Genomic DNA, 16691 nt, shown 5'->3' on the forward strand with positions numbered 1-16691 from the left:
CATACCACGTGACATATGACGTCATAATTATCGCTAAAAAAATGTTCTGCAGGCGGTGGAGCTCCTATGATGCAAAATTTCGTGACAATCAGACCAATGGTTGCCGAAAAAATGAATTTAAAACATGCAGACACGAACGACATATGTAAGTACCCATGGCATACGTACGACACAAGCAAATGATCGCTCAACCCCGCTTTTCACTTCCTGAGTGCAGGATAAATCAAATCAAAAGATTCTATCTTTGGGCAACGTAAATGTTTCGACAAATACAGCATACCTGACATAAAACAGCATGTAGGCCTTTTGTTTCAGTACAGTCGTGATTTTTACTTCCTTTACATCTTCATTCTTCTTCATATACCAGGCTCGATTACTTCCCTGCAAGAGCAATTATTGCAATACTAATGAGTACAAAGGAAACAGAAAAAGAGCAATCAGCATTTAACAAAATTAAAACGATGTCAAAAAGGTTTGACAAATATTGATATCTTTGGTGAGTTAGCATTAAGCTGTCTATGAGATTATCTGGATCAGAAAGCAGAAAATTCCAAGAGTGTTTCAATATTGATTGATTGCACGGCACTACACACACCCACAAACTAATTCCGGCAGATGGGAGGCCAAGTTCAACACTGATCTGAGGGACGGCGCACACACACTGACACTGATGAATCACCCTGCCTGCGAAACACCAGGATGACAGTTTATAGCGTCATTGGCGTGTGTGTGTGTGTAACCTTTCTCAGAGATGGCTGAACGGATCTTCCATCAAACTTTCAGAGGTTCATCAGTGAATGTCGTGGAGTGTTTTAGGCAAAAATAAATTTGATAATTTTGAAAAAAAAAGTTCGATTCAGTATATATATATATATATATATATATATATATACACTACATGGTCAAAAGTATGTTTACACCCAAGCATCACGCCTGTTTGTGCTAGTCGAACACCGAATTACAAAATCATGGGTTGGTACCCCCTTTGCTGCTGTAACAGCCTCCAGTCTTCTGGGAAGACTTTCGACTATATGTTGGAACATTGCTGCGGGGATTTGCTTCCATTCAGCCACAAGAGCGTTAGTGAGGTCGGGCACTGATATTGGGCGATTAGGCCTGGCTCACAGTCGGCATTCCAATTCATCCCAAAGGTGTTTGATGGGGTCGAGGTCAGGGCTCTGTGCAGGCCAGTCAAGTTCTTCCACACGGATCTCGACAAACCATTTCTGTATGGACTTCGCTTTGTGCACTGGGGCATTGTCATGCTGAAACAGGAAAGAGCCTTCCCCAAAACTGTTGCTACAAATTTGGAAGCACACAATTGTCTAGAATGTCATTGTATACTGTAGCGTTAAGATTCCCCTTCACTGGAACTAAGGGGCCCAGCCCGAACCATGAAAAACAGCCCCAGACCATTATTCCTCCTCCACCAAACTTTAAAGGTGGCACTATACATTTGGGCAGGTGGCGTTCTCCTGGCATCCACCAAACTCAGATTCATCCCGCGGAGTGCCAGATGGTGAAGTGTGATTCATCACTCCCGAGAACGCGTTTCCACTGCTCCAGAGTCCAATGGCGGCAAGCTTTACACCACTGCAGCCGATGCTTGGCATTGCGCATGGTTATCTTAAGCTTTTGCGCGGCTGCTCGGACACGGAAACCCATTTCATGAAGCTCCTGACGACCAGTTGTTGTGCTGACGTTGCTTTCAGAGGCAGATTGGAACTCAGTAGTGAGTGTTGCACCGAGGACAGACGATTTTTACGCGCTTCAGCACTCCGCGGTCCCGTTCTGTGAGCTTGTGTGGCCTACCACTTTGTGGCTGAGCTGATGTTGCTTCGAGACGTTTCCACTTCACAATAACAGCACTTACAATTGACCGGGGCAGCTCTTACAGGGCAAAAACTTGACGAACTGACTTGTTGGAAAGGTGGCATCCAATGATGGTGCCACGTTGAAAGTCACTGAGCTCTTAAGCTCGGCCCAATCGACTTCAAAATGTTTGTCGATGGAGAATGCATGGCTGTGTGTTTGATAATATATACCTGTCAGCAATGGGTGTGGCTGAAACAGCCAAATCCACTAATTATAATGGGTGTCTGCATACTTTTGGCCATGTAGTGCAAATATGTACAGTATATATATATATATATATATATATATATATATATATATATATATATATATATATATATATATATATATATATATATATATATATATATATTAATTGTAAAGATACAGGTGCACACAAAATAGTTTAATTTGAAACGAATTAAATAATTCAACTATCACAGAACATGGTTATACGAGCTGTTGAGAAGGACAGTACTTAAGTGGCCATCATAGACGGGCCCTTCAGCTAGTGATTATAATGGATGCAAGTGGACATATTTATATTGCACATTTATGTGCCATCTCGTTCTTCTATGAGCCAGGCCTTTGTGTACAAAATAATAATAATAAGGGGACAGAAGCATGTTATCTTCCCATCAACGTAAACATCTATGACAGCTATACCTTGACATATGAGAGATAACTGCCCGATGTGCAGTCTTCGCCAGTGTGTACAATGACGGCGTAAAGCTTGTACATCAGTTTGGCCTTGCAGGGGTGTGTTAGGTATGGCCGCAGGTCCAACTCTTTGGAGAACTTAACATTCTGAAAGGGAAGGAAAAACAGGAACACTTTAGGAAATGTTGTGTCATGCCACCCTGGTATGTATGCATTTGCCTTCCAATAATAAACTGAATCTCCTGCTTTGAAAAAAGGCAAAAGTATAACTGTCTCCTGTATCCTGGAACTCAAACTATGTACTGAAAACATACTGTTTCTACTATATGAACTATTTCCAAACAGAGGGGAATTTTGCATAGTGCTGCCTTTCCATAGCTTGCCCTTCAGCGCCCATCCCAGTTGCCTGGAGGGAATTAGAAGACAAAACATAGTGAGGCCTGGTACAATATGTACACCAGACAAGAAGCAGAAGTAAAATGACCTCCTCTCAAAGTGAAAAATGAGTCAGCTGGGTTTTTATTGACAACCCATTGTTGAGAGTGTAACTCTCATCAAACTTCCAGAAGCTTATAATCCAAATCTCCTGTGATTTCTCATGGGATCTAATAATATCCTCATCAGATTCTCATGAGGTTTCATGAGATATGCATCTGAGATTTTGTAAACAAAGTCTCGATGTATTCCATTGTGCCTAATTTTCACTACTTCCATTGTGGCCAACATATAATTAACCTTGTCAATCTTCCCGTTGACGGACTTGTCAAAACGCTTGAGCACCAAGGTCAGAACGTTCGGCGGATCGTGGATGGAGTGAGCGTGATAATCATACTTTGCATCACAACTGCAAAAGAAAAATAGCAAAAGTCGTCACCAAGAAAAAGATGACATCAATATCAATCACAGGAATTGAAGTTCATTGTCATGATGAATGCATTGTAACAAACTATTAAAACCAAAAGCAAAATCAAATCAAATGTTGGCAGGAACACCAAAAGTGCAACTAAAAAACAAACTTTTCTGATAAGGTGTCATTTCAGTGCCCATCCAGGTTTCCTCACAGCATTAAGCATCAATTACAGTGTTAAAGTGCATAACATGTACACCAATAACAGGACTACTACAACAACAACTACTACTACAACTACTACTACTACTACTACTACTACTACTACTACTACAACTACTACTACTCTCACTACTACGCCACACCATTTTGCTGCTCCTCGAGGTGTGCTAATTTTCGACATTTCCTCCTCATCCTCCTCCGTTTTTGTTTGTATTGTTGTTTTGTTTTGGTTATCTTAACCGAGTTGGTTCATTTTAGTATTTTATTTTGACGTTCCGTTTGATTTAATTAGTCCTTTTGGTTTCAGGCCTAGCCGCGGCATGCGGCCGCGCCCGTGTGGGACTAGTTACGCCTTATTGCGGCGATATCGTGAAAGTACTTGGCGACCATTTTGTTCTTTGGTTTAATCATCATTTAGTGTGCTGAAATTGCTCACTGTGGTGAGCAGGTGTGTCAGTGAGCATTATTTGATGAATAACGTGTATTTGTTACCTTGGTTCTGAGAGGACAATTAATTATTTTTGAATCATGCCGATGCATAATGAATGGGCTGATGTCGCTATTTTTTCACTATTTTCCTGGATTTTGTTGTTGTTTTTTTACACCAAATTAGTTGCTATTTTTTCACTATTTTCCTGGATTTTTGTTTTTTTTACACCAAATTAGTTGATATTTTTTCACTATTTTCCTGGATTTTGTTGTTTTTTTACACCAAATTAGTTGCTATTTTTTCACTATTTTGCTGGGTTTTGTTGTTTTTTTCACCAAATTAGTTGCTATTTTCCACTATTTTCCTGGATTTTTTTTTTTACACCAAATTAGTTGCTATTTTTTCACTATTTCCCTGAATTTTGTTTTTTTTACACCAAATTAGTTGCTATTTTTTCACTATTTTCCTGGATTTTTGTTTTTTTTACACCAAATTAGTTGATTTTTTTCACTATTTTCCTGGATTTTGTTGTTTTTTTACACCAAATTAGTTGCTATTTTTTCACTATTTTGCTGGGTTTTGTTGTTTTTTTCACCAAATTAGTTGCTATTTTCCACTATTTTCCTGGATTTTTTTTTTTACACCAAATTAGTTGCTATTTTTTCACTATTTCCCTGAATTTTGTTTTTTTTACACCAAATTAGTTGATATTTTTTCACTATTTTCCTGGATTTTTGTTTTTTTTTACACCAAATTAGTTGCTATTTTTTCACCATTTTCCTGAACTTATACTTTTTCCATCAATTTCGTTGTTATTTTTTCACGACGTTTTTGTTCCAAAAGTGGCTATTTAAAATATATTCAATTTTTTTCCTAATTTGTTTTGTTCCAAAACTCACTCTTTAAAAACGATTTTTCTCCCAGTTGTTTTTCTTCAACTAAGAAACACACATTTAATGTGCTATTAAAAGATGAACTTGACACCTCTCATCATGTGTGTATCCTGTAAACACATGCATGATTGACTCACATGAAGAGTAAGTTGAACGGTGGGCCCCACCACTGGACTACATCCAATATCATAGCATATCATTTACCACCGGAAACCCGAAGAGGGTGCGCACCCACTGCACTAACTCCCTCCAGGCCCCCCCACCACACCCCTGCATTGCGCTATGTCGATAGATAAAGATTTACATGCGATAACTCAATTTTATTCCTTCCCCGGGGATTTCTGAAGGTAAAATGTGAAACTTCCCACCTCTCGCAATCCACGTCCGACTCAATCCTCTGGGAGAAGTGGCGCTTCAAGGCCGACGTCACATTGGTCACGTGCTGTGGGTAAAGGGCACAACAATGAGAAGGTGTGAACAAATAAATTCCAAAATAACAATCGGACATGAATCGTGGCGGCAAGTGCTTCAAATACTGGCCATTTGATATCCACATTTGAGGGATATAAAATAAATTGTATTAAACGAAACATATGGATGAATCATCGTGCCTGTGAAACACCAGGATAACAGTTTTTGTTTGGGAAACAAATAACATGTTTTGATAACTCCCCCTTCAGTGGAGGATGAATGTGCATGTGACGTCACCACATTGGTTGTCCGCCATCTTGGTGTACAAGCAAACAAAAGGAAACTACACGTGGGCTGCATCTTTGTGTTTACATCAGTTAAAAGAGGAGTTAAAATGGTGAAGCTTTGCGCATTATTTTGTTGTGACAATTGTACCGATGGAGGATTGGTTACCGTGTCATAGACTACCGACGGCACAACAATATGGAGACTTGCGAGTTATGAGGGACGCGTTCAAGTTGGATTCGGAATGAGATTCTCACAGTAGTCCAAGAAACGGCAAACGTGTGTGTGTGTGTGTGTGTGTGCGTGTGTGTGTGTATCAATATGTGTATGTATGTGTTTGTGTGTGTGTATCAATATGTGTATTTGTGTGTGTGTGAGTGTGTGTGTCAATATGTGTATTTGTGTGTGAGAGAGTGTGTGTGTGTGTGTGTGTGTGTGTGTGTGAGTGTGTGTGTGTTTGTGTGTGTGTGTGTGTATCAATATGTGTATTTGTGTGTTTGTGTGTGTGTATGTGTGTTTGTGTGTGTGTGTGTGTGTCAATATCTGTATTTGTGTGTGTGTGTGTGTGTGTGTGTGTGTGTTGTGTTGTGTTTGTGTGTGTGTGTGTGTGTGTGTATCAATATGTGTATGTATGTGTTTGTGTGTGTGTATCAATATGTGTATTTGTGTGTGTGTGAGTGTGTGTGTCAATATGTGTATTTGTGTGTGAGAGAGTGTGTGTGTGTGTGTGTGTGTGTGAGTGTGTGTGTGTTTGTGTGTGTGTGTGTATCAATATGTGTATTTGTGTGTTTGTGTGTGTGTATGTGTGTTTGTGTGTGTGTGTGTGTGTGTCAATATCTGTATTTGTGTGTGTGTGTGTGTGTGTGTGTGTGTGTGTGTGTGTGTGTGTGTGTGTGTGTGTGTGTGTGTGTGTGTGTGTGTGTGTGTGTGTGTGTGTGTGTGTGTGTATGTATTTGTGTGTGTGTGTAAGTTGTTGTTGGATATCTGAACTGTATTGATGGATACTGATACTGCATCCATGTTTTGACCGTCTGAAACTCCCTTGAAGTAAACATATCTGCCCTCAACTTTTCAGGATTGACAGGAGTAGACCCAGCAGAACTCGAACTTGAACTGGCTGGTTTGCAGGAAGGACAAGGACATGTGGAGTTCGAAATTCAGAGGCTTCGTGACCAAACTCGAAAGTCGAGAAAGGCACAGATCTACCCTGTTACAGATCTACCCTGGTACAGATCTACCCTGGCACAGATCTACCCTGGCACAGGTCTACCCTGGCACAGATCTACCCTGGTACAGATCTACCCTGGCACAGATCTACCCTGGCACAGATCTACCCTGGCACAGGTCTACCCTGGTACAGATCTACCCTGGTACAGATCTACCCTGGCACAGATCTACCCTGGCACAGATCTACCCTGGCACAGGTCCACCCTTGTACAGGTCTACCCTGTTACAGATCTACCCTGGCACAGATCTACCCTTGTACAGGTCTATTCTGGTACAGATATACCCTGGCACAGATCTACCCTGGCACAGATCTACCCTGGCACAGGTCTACCCTGCCACTTCAACACAGATGTCCTGAATTCGATGATTTCAAAAAAACAAGCCAATTGTGTTTGAAGTTTGGAATTCTTTCCCGGATACCGACAGTAACATGGAGAGATATGCACTTGGCATTCTGTCCACCTTCGGATATACTTTCCGATGCGAGCAGGTGTTTTCAAGTATGAATTTCATAAAAAATCACACTGAGAAACTAATTGAACAAGGCGAGTTCAGAGTCTTGCTTGAAAATGAAAACGACTCCATTCTGTCCAAACATCGAACAACTCTGCAGAGAAACTCGACAGCAGAAATTGAACTAAAATATGGGTAATCTGACTCAAGATACTGAAGAAAAATGAATGGCCGCTTTAGTGATGGAAACGCAATAAACATGTGTTGAGTTACAAATCAATGTTTGTGTCTTTTTCCTGTTATTCAATTCCAGAACAATGCAGCTCTCAATATATTACCTTTTGACCAAATTTGAAAAAAATGGATCTTCTTGTCATTTGGGTTAGGTGAGGAGGCACAGCCCCACCCTCTTCCCACATGTGCAGGGTGGTAGTGCCTCGACAGATTGCATGTCACTGCATATACGATGCATTTACGATGATGGACAGAGTCAGAAACGGGGCGTATGGATTGGGTCTCGCTCGTCCGTCCGTCTGTGTGTGCATGCGTGTATCCACAACCATATATCGTACATGTTTGGACCGATTTTGCTCATAGTAGACACAAAGACAACACATGATTGTATACATATGCACATCATTTTGTTTCGCGATGCGATCAACGATGACCGACTGGCGGCCATTTTAGATGCAAAAAACCTGATGTGGAACACTTCCTCAACCATATCTCGGAGATGTATGGACGAATTTTGTTCATACTTGACACAAAGACAACACATGATTGTATACATATGCACATCATTTTGTTTCGCGATGCGATCAAAGATGGCCGACTGGCGGTCATTTTAGATGCAAAAAAACCCCGATGTTAAACACGTCCTCAACCATTTCTCGGACATGCATTTATTGATCTTATTCAAACTTGCCGCACAGATAAGGAATGAGGGCTTACATATGCAAAATGTTTTGTTTTGGAATCCCACCAAAAATGGCCGACTGGCGGCCGTTTAGCTCTGCAAAGCAAAATTACTAAAACCATGGGGGCCATGACATTTTATGTCTTATTGTCCTTGTTAAATCGTCAAAACGAAATTCCAATGTGTACTTCAGAGAGTGAGTTGGGGTCAGAATTTCTGGCGTATTTGAACATGTGAGTTCAAAAGATAGCTCCTCATCACAGGTCTGTCATGTGAAGTCAGAGGAGATTTAATAAGACCAGCCAAAATCACCCGGCGTTCCCCGGGTTCTTTTTGAATGCATTTACTACTATAATTCAGCTTTTACTCGCGGCCGTGGAAGATTGACTACTATATAATTTAGCTCAGCTTTTAATTGTGAAATGGGCCCAGCCCGGCCGAAGCGGCCTCGACCGGCCTCGCCACCGAGCCGATAACCTTCCCGGGGCCCGTCCCGACATTTTTTGTATTGGAGGTTTCCTCCTATATTTCACCGTTCAGGAGATTAGCTTGCGCAGACAAACAAACAAACAAACAAAAACTTTTCTTTCACATATTTTGATAGAAGATAGACGATAGATATGTATGTAAAAAAAAATACAGTACATGTTGATACATGTAAAGTAATTTTTTTAAACGGTCTCTGGGGTTGCAGATCTGATTTTTAATGAAGTTTTTACATACCTTTATGTCCAACACGATATGTTCGACATATTCATGGAGATGCGACACCTTTGAACAAAACTTGCATTTCACTGTAAAATTGGCAAGAAAAAAAAGATTCCAAGGTTGAAACGTAACTCAAGCAAAGAACAATGCACGCATTTTACTGAAACAGTTGGACAATAACATATATGTAAAGTACACAACCATTTTATAATGCACGTCACATGATGGCTCGGTCATATAAATACAGACTCTTCACTGCCATTTCGCACAATAAGGATTTATTTTATATGCTCGTTTCCAGATATTTACACTCAATCACAGGACTTCATTCCGTCTGATATTTAGCTTTGGCAATGTGCAAGTTACAAGCAATGAAAGTTGATGGTTTGCCAAAGTTTCAAACAACTCTGGCAGGAATTCCAGTCTTGAAAATGACTATTGAAAGTCTTTGGAGAAGACAAACTCAAAGTTGAAATCTGAAGTTGAAACCAAAAATCACTGAAAAGTTGAAATTTGTTTTATTTCATTTTTCTACCTGTAAAAATGTTTTTACCTCCGCCACCAAAGGTAGATGGAGGTTATGTTTTCACCCATGTCTGTCTGTCATACTTTCTTATTGTCTGTCTGTCTGTTTGTGAACAAGATATCTCAAAAAGTTGTGGATGGATTCGAACCAAATTTGGCAGAGATGTCGTGTATGTGACATCGACGAAATGATTCGATTTTGGTGGAGATGCGGATTCGAATCCGGCTACTAGAATTTTAAAAGGGATTCTTCACCATTGGGAGATGGGGCCAAAAACGATACATAGCAGGATATCTCAAAAAGTTGTGGACGGATTTGGACGAAACTTGGTGCACAGGTTGGGTGTACGACAAGGACTATTCAGTTCGATTTTTGTGAAAATCTGAATACGCATTTGGATATGACAATTATTTAATTTTTATGTGATTCTTCACCATTGAGTGATGGGGCTAAAACCAACATATAGCAGGATATCTCAAAAGGTTATGGACGGATTTGGATGAAACTTGGTGCACAGGTTTTGTGTGTGACAAGGAAGAATCGATTCAATTTTGGTGAAGATCCGGATCCGGCTGGTAGAAGTTTTTAAGTGATACTTCACCATTGAGTGATAGGTCCAAAAATGATATGCATACAGCAGGATATCTCAAAAAGTTGTGGACGGATGATTTTGATTAAATGTGATTCTGTATTGTGATTTTCTGCTCTACTCTGGGATACAAAACGTAAACTGTTCACCTGGCGAAGGTGTGCTCTCTACTGAGTGCCATTCTAGTTCTCGCCTGGAAATTACAAACAAATGATATTTTGAATCATAGACTATCTTACTTTCTTGTTTTCTGAGTTTTTCGCCAATATTCTATTTTGTGGTGTCAGTCAACCCAAACCTAGTCAATCGAGCACATAGTCAACCCAGTTGTCCGACTTTCTGATACACAATAATTATCCAAAACAAGCGTTACGCCTAGGTCCCCCGTCGGTGAAGTGATGTGAGTTGACAAAGTGTAAGACGCAAGGTGGCCATCTTGGATTTTGACGTGGCGAACCAATTTTCAACAGCGTTCTCCCTTATGCGTAGGTACACCCACACACCAGATTAGAAGTTAGTAGTTCGTTTATTTTTCAAGATATTTCGCTCACAATGTTCACAAATATATATGGTGGCGGCCATCTTGGATTTTGACGTGGCGATCCAATTTTCAATAGCGTTCTTCCTTATGCCTAGATACACCCACACACCTGATTAGAAGTTGGTACTTCGCATATTTTTCAAGATATTCCGCTCACAAGGTTCAGACATACATGGCGTCAGACATACATGGCGGTGGCCATCTTGGATTTTTACGTGGGTTGCACCCACAAACCAAATTTGAATTCATTCCTTTTCTTGCGCACGTACGCACGCACGCCCACACGCACGCATGGACGGACGCACGCACGGATGGACGCACGGACGGACACACGGACGGAGGGGAAAACCATAGTCCCCCTTTCGCTCCGCGGTGCGACGGTGGACAAAAAACCTCCCTCACACTTCCTGACCAATCAGCGGTGACAGACTGAAGATAAGGTGTAATATAACGAGCTGCTAATTGCGCAGGAAGTTGCTTTTCATATATTTGTAAACAAGAGAAAATCAGCGTTAAATCATGTATAAAATGAGCTCCATTATGAGCATTAGACCATTAAAAATAAATAAATAAATAAAAACAAAAGCTTGTGGTGGCCGGTAAAACAGAAAAAAGTATTTTGTTGCACATGCACACATTGTTTGGTTTGGAAAACATTGTTTAAAAGACATATTTAACTGATTTCAACGTTTTCAACGGTTTCAACGACTGTTCCCTCGTTGCTTACCTGGTGTTCAAAATGTTCCATACAAATATTAAATCGTCTCATTTTACTTTAAATATCGTCTTCAGAAGAACGACTATTGTGAGATTTGCTTATGGTATGTAAAAGATAAAATAGTTTTTCCGATTGGAATTTTTTCACAATTCTTCACTTTTCGGGTAAACTTGTGGTCATACCATGAATTTATTTGTTAAACATTTTAATGTTGACATATGCAAGTATATATTTTCAAATTGTGTGGTAAACATGTGGAATGAATTGCCTCGTGAAATAGTCTCACAATGTTCTAAAACGTGTTTAGCTCACCTGGACCGAAGTTCAGGGGAGCTTATGCGATGGTGCGTCGTCAGTCAGTCCGTCAGTCAGTCCGTCCGTCCGTCCATCCGTCAGTCTGTCCATCCGTCAGTCCGTCCATCCGTCAGTCCGTCAGTCCATCTGTAAACACTTGAAACTTCATCTCAAATCGCTGATGGGATTGCGACCAAATTTGGCACAAATTATATTTGTTGTGTTGTGACTAAAGTTTGTTCACGGCATCAGGGTCTAAGACGGTATACCGGGGGTCAAAGTGGATCCAGGTATTTATTGATCCAGGTAGGTATTTGCTTTCTTCTCAGAAACTACATATGCAATTCTGATGAAACTTCACCACAGCCTTAATCACCCATGTTCTCCCAAAGTTTGTTCCTGGCATTTAAAAAATCGGGGTCTAAGGTGGTCTATGGGGGGCTTGCCCCCCAAAATAGGTATTTGCATTTTGCTCAGAACCTACACACACAATTTTGATGAAACTTCACCACAACCTTCATCATCCGTGACATACCAATGTTTGTTGAAGGTATTGGAAAAATTGGGGTCTGAGGAGGAATAACAGGGTGGGAGGGGAGGAGTATGGTTGCCCCGAAAATAGATATTTTTTTATTTGATTGTTTAAAGTGTCATGATTATGTTAGTATGATTCTACATGCCGCCCTGTCTTCGAGCAAGCATTGAAATTGGTTTAAAATACCTTTAGTCAGTGCCGTATACTGTTTATTCTACCAGGTGAGTGTCAGGGGTATTGCCCCTGTTTTAAGAATCGATACTGTTTTGAACAACTCAATATGGGTAAATATTTAAGAGGCAGGGTATTCGAAGTTGATCAATCGACCTGACCCACCAACTTGCAATATTATAAATATACATATATATATATATATATATATATATATATATATATATATATATATATATATATATATATATATATATATATATATATATATATAGTCAAGTGAAAAAGTAAGTACACCGCATGTAAAGTTTTGACTTTTTCAACATATTTCAACATTCAGCTATTTGATCTTCATTTCAACAATATTGATAGATAAAGGTGATATAATATAACAAATATCATGAAACATTTACATTTTGTAGGCCATTGTATAATTTAAATAAACATAAATGCAATTTTCGCATGTGGAAAAAGTAAGTACACCCCCACATTTATTCATTTTTGGAGAATAAGAAATTGATGCAGGAATTAAGAAATCGATGTAGAAATAAGAAAGCAGGAATGCGAGAAGGCAGGAAAATTTATGATTTTAGGTGATGCTTACTTTTGATCTTTAGACCTTTTGACAAAATTATTAATTTGTCTTCTCCATATTCTCATCATAAAGTTTTGTTGAAAATTTCATGACAAAAGCTCAAATCGTAAAAAAAAGTTGCGGTCCGGGCAGACACACAGAAGTGATTGTAATAAACTGTTCAGCAGCTGTGTTGGGAAATTTTGGAAAGAGGTCAATCAGAGGCAAGAGAAAAGGCTGACAAAGCGAGCAACTGGATGCCAGAAGTGAACTGGAAATTCCCTTGGAAAATTAAAACTAGACTGAAGGCTGATGAGCTCTTTTTGGAGCAAAATATCTCGGAAGGATCTTCAATATCACAGCACCTCGAACACTTCCAAGAATGTAAATGGAATTGCTTTCCAAACAGCCTTTATCCAGTCAGCAACTTAATAGCCATCATCTTTATGGTCTCAATACCAGTCTTGGTGTCCAACCCAGGCAGAGAGCCATGCTGGTGAGCATCTAGTGACAATGAGAATAAGACTGTGTGGGGATCACTTAACCTCATTGGCAGTGAGACCATTAATGGAAAAGAAAAACACAAACGATGGAAATCCCCAATAAACTTACATTGTGAGTTCAGGTTTCCACCAAATGTCTGGCTTATCAGCGTTGATTTCACACTGTGTTCATGATTCCTGAAGGATATGTGACAAAATAACATCAAATCAGTATGAAGCATTGAATAGTTGTGAAGAGATAACTGCACCAAGACATTAGCTATCAAGGAAAATAGATGTTTATACACAAACTTTTTTTATCTAAAATAAGCTCATGCAGCATGGAAGTAAAAGCAAAAGGCAGCTTACCATGTTTACTGCATTTAGTACTTACTGGCATTAGACCAAATATTCAAAATTATAGATGTGGTACAGCAGATTATCAAAATTGGGAACATTTTCTGTCTGGCATTAATTTCTATTAAATTTGTCTTTTTTTCAGCAAATATGTTTCATGAAATCAAACTGCAGCATAAAATCTGTAACCTACATCAGGTTACCCCCAGATGACGGGTCTATGAGGTCCCGGACACCGCATGCCACGATCAACTCTGACCGGATCCTCCCCCCAAACATCGGTTTGCCGTGCTGGTGAGTTAAGTGAGGCAAATAGGGACTGACATAGCAGTTACTGACAGTACCTAGTCAGTCAGTCGTGCAAAACCAACACTGCACCTGAGATCAAACTTAGATAACAAATAAAAGCTGGCTAAACACCTCAGCAGTCTTATGCTTCCAACAAAATGGACAGAATAAGTCAAGACAGGGTTTCTTAAAGAAATGGCATTTATTGCCCATAACAAAAAAGGGAAGTATTTACAACAGCAGGCCAAGCAGGTATTTACAGGCAGATGGGACAATGAAATGGCACATACTGTATGTACAATAATTACAGCATTCATAAATTCCCCTTATCCCCGACGCAAACATTCCCGCAATCCCGCCCTCGTATCCTTATCTACAATGACTTAACATACTACAATCCATATTCCAGCATCATGCATCCAATCTGGAATGGACAGATTGATGATTGGCAAAGAATGATGGGATGAATGATCGGCGACGAAGATGAGGTGATAAACAAATAAATAGATGGGGTAATGGACGGACCCCATGCACATCTTTTACTTGTTGACTCTGGCTCCCACATCCCGAATGAAGCTCGGACCCTCAGATCTCACTCCCCTTCTGCACCTAAGATAGCCACAGCCTCGGTGTTTCCCCACAGTATTTTGACATTGCTCATGGCACGTGTAGAACCTGACCCACCAACTTGCAATATTATATATATATATATATATATATATATATATATATATATATATATATATATATATATATATATATATATATATATATATATATATACATATATATATATATATATATACATATATATACATATATATATATATATATATATATATATATATATATATATATATATATATATATATATATATATATATATATATATATATATATATATATATATATATATATATATATACAGTGAAACCTTGACTTACGAGTGCACCAACTTACGAGTTTTCCGAGATACGAGCCGTCGCTCGGTCGATTTTTTGCTTTGTGATGCGAGCCGAGATCTGAGTTACGAGCGAGCGAGCTTGGATATAAAACACGTAATCGTCGAAAAACATGAGCGAGGTGTGCGTGTTGTCGACTTGGCGAGGCAGTACGATCGTAGTACTTCTACGATATGTACGATTTTGAAGCAGAAGGAGTCGATAAAGGCTATAACGCCAGCCAAGGGCGTTAAGATTATTTCAAAGCTCCGGACCTCTGTCCATGAAGAGATGGAGAAGTTGTTGTTTGTGTGGTTGACGGAGAAGCAGCTCGCAGGAGATACCGTGACCGAGGGCATCATGTGTGAGAAGGCCCGAGACATTTACGGGGATTTGGTGCAGCAGACGGCAGGAACATCAACGGACGAGGCATCGGAAGAGTCATTCAAAGCCAGTCGGGGATGGTTTCATAATTTTAAGAAGAGGACCGGCATTCACTCCGTCGTCAGGCATGGTGAGGCAGCAAGCTCGGATGTGAAGGCAGCTGAAGATTTTATTATAACTTTTGCCGAACTGATAGAAGCCGAAGGATACATCCCCCAGCAAATCTTCAACTGTGACGAGACAGGGCTCTTCTGGAAAAAGATGCCGAGGAGGACGTATACAACAGCAGAGAAGAGCATGCCAGGCCACAACTTGTTCAGAGTGCCGGCGATAGCTCGCCTTCTCTTTGTGGAAGACACGGTGAGATCCTTAACATCCAACAACTAATGGGACACAAACGGGGCGCCCAGTTTAGCGGTACACACATTGATGAATCACCCTGCCTGTGAAACACCGACATGACAGGTTATAGCTGGGTCGGGATTCAAACCCAGGCTGGACAGTTTAGAGTCAAGTGTGCGTACGTCCAGTCCAGGCCATCATGCCAACTTGTATGCTGCATACAGGTGAAATATAAAGCACGAGATATTTTTTATATATATACAGTATTTCAAAAAAAATTGGTGTGGTTTTTGGGGGGCTGGAACGGATTAATAGCATTTCAATTCATTTTAATGGGGAAATTTAATTTGAGAAACGAGCAAATTGAGTTACGAGCTCGGTCACAGAACGAATTAAACTCGTAAGTCAAGGTTTCACTGTATATATATATATATATATATATATATATATATATATATATATATATATATATATATATATATATATATATATATATATATATATATATATATATACATGTATATATTATATATATATTTGTATGTATATATATATATATATATATATATATATATATATATATATATATATATATATATATACACATACATACATGGCATTTAATATGGAATTTTTTTTTTTCTTAACGGGTTTACTTTCTTAACGGTATCCGAGATACGAGCCGTCGCTCGGGCGGTTTATTGCTTTGAGATGCGAGCCGAGATCTGAGTTACGAGCTTACGCCACCCGCCACCAGGTGGGTTCCGGTCACGTGGTTATCTTGCCGTGCAAGCATTTCTGCCGTATATAGCTGCTGTTTAAGTCTATATGTATATAGTCTGCCGTATATAGCACCGGTGCGGTAAGCCAGAGCAGGCCAGCGGCCGAAAACAGGTGTAAAAAGAGACAAACACGCTGACGATACAAACAATTCGCACACCTTTCACGTAATCGAAAACCTCGACATCTATACTGGGGAATTCTCGGCGAAGCAGCGCCACACAAGCTTCCATGCTCACACTAAGGCCTAGCTTCGAACCCGG

General features: G+C 39.8%; 1 long non-coding RNA gene across 1 annotated transcript; it reads right to left on the reverse strand.

The window, feature by feature from the left end:
* Positions 1–5265: 5265 nt before the first annotated feature.
* On the reverse strand, positions 5266–13527 carry LOC137430784 (uncharacterized). Its single transcript, XR_013621478.1, has 3 exons — positions 13467–13527; positions 8922–8992; positions 5266–5348 (listed from the first exon to the last, which is right to left on the reverse strand). It is a non-coding gene; the product is annotated as an uncharacterized LOC137430784 (long non-coding RNA).
* Positions 13528–16691: the final 3164 nt, after the last annotated feature.

Source organism: Myxine glutinosa, unplaced genomic scaffold (assembly GCF_964187855.1).
Source record: "Myxine glutinosa unplaced genomic scaffold, kmMyxGlut1.1 SCAFFOLD_161, whole genome shotgun sequence".
Taxonomy (NCBI): Eukaryota; Metazoa; Chordata; class Myxini; order Myxiniformes; family Myxinidae; genus Myxine; species Myxine glutinosa.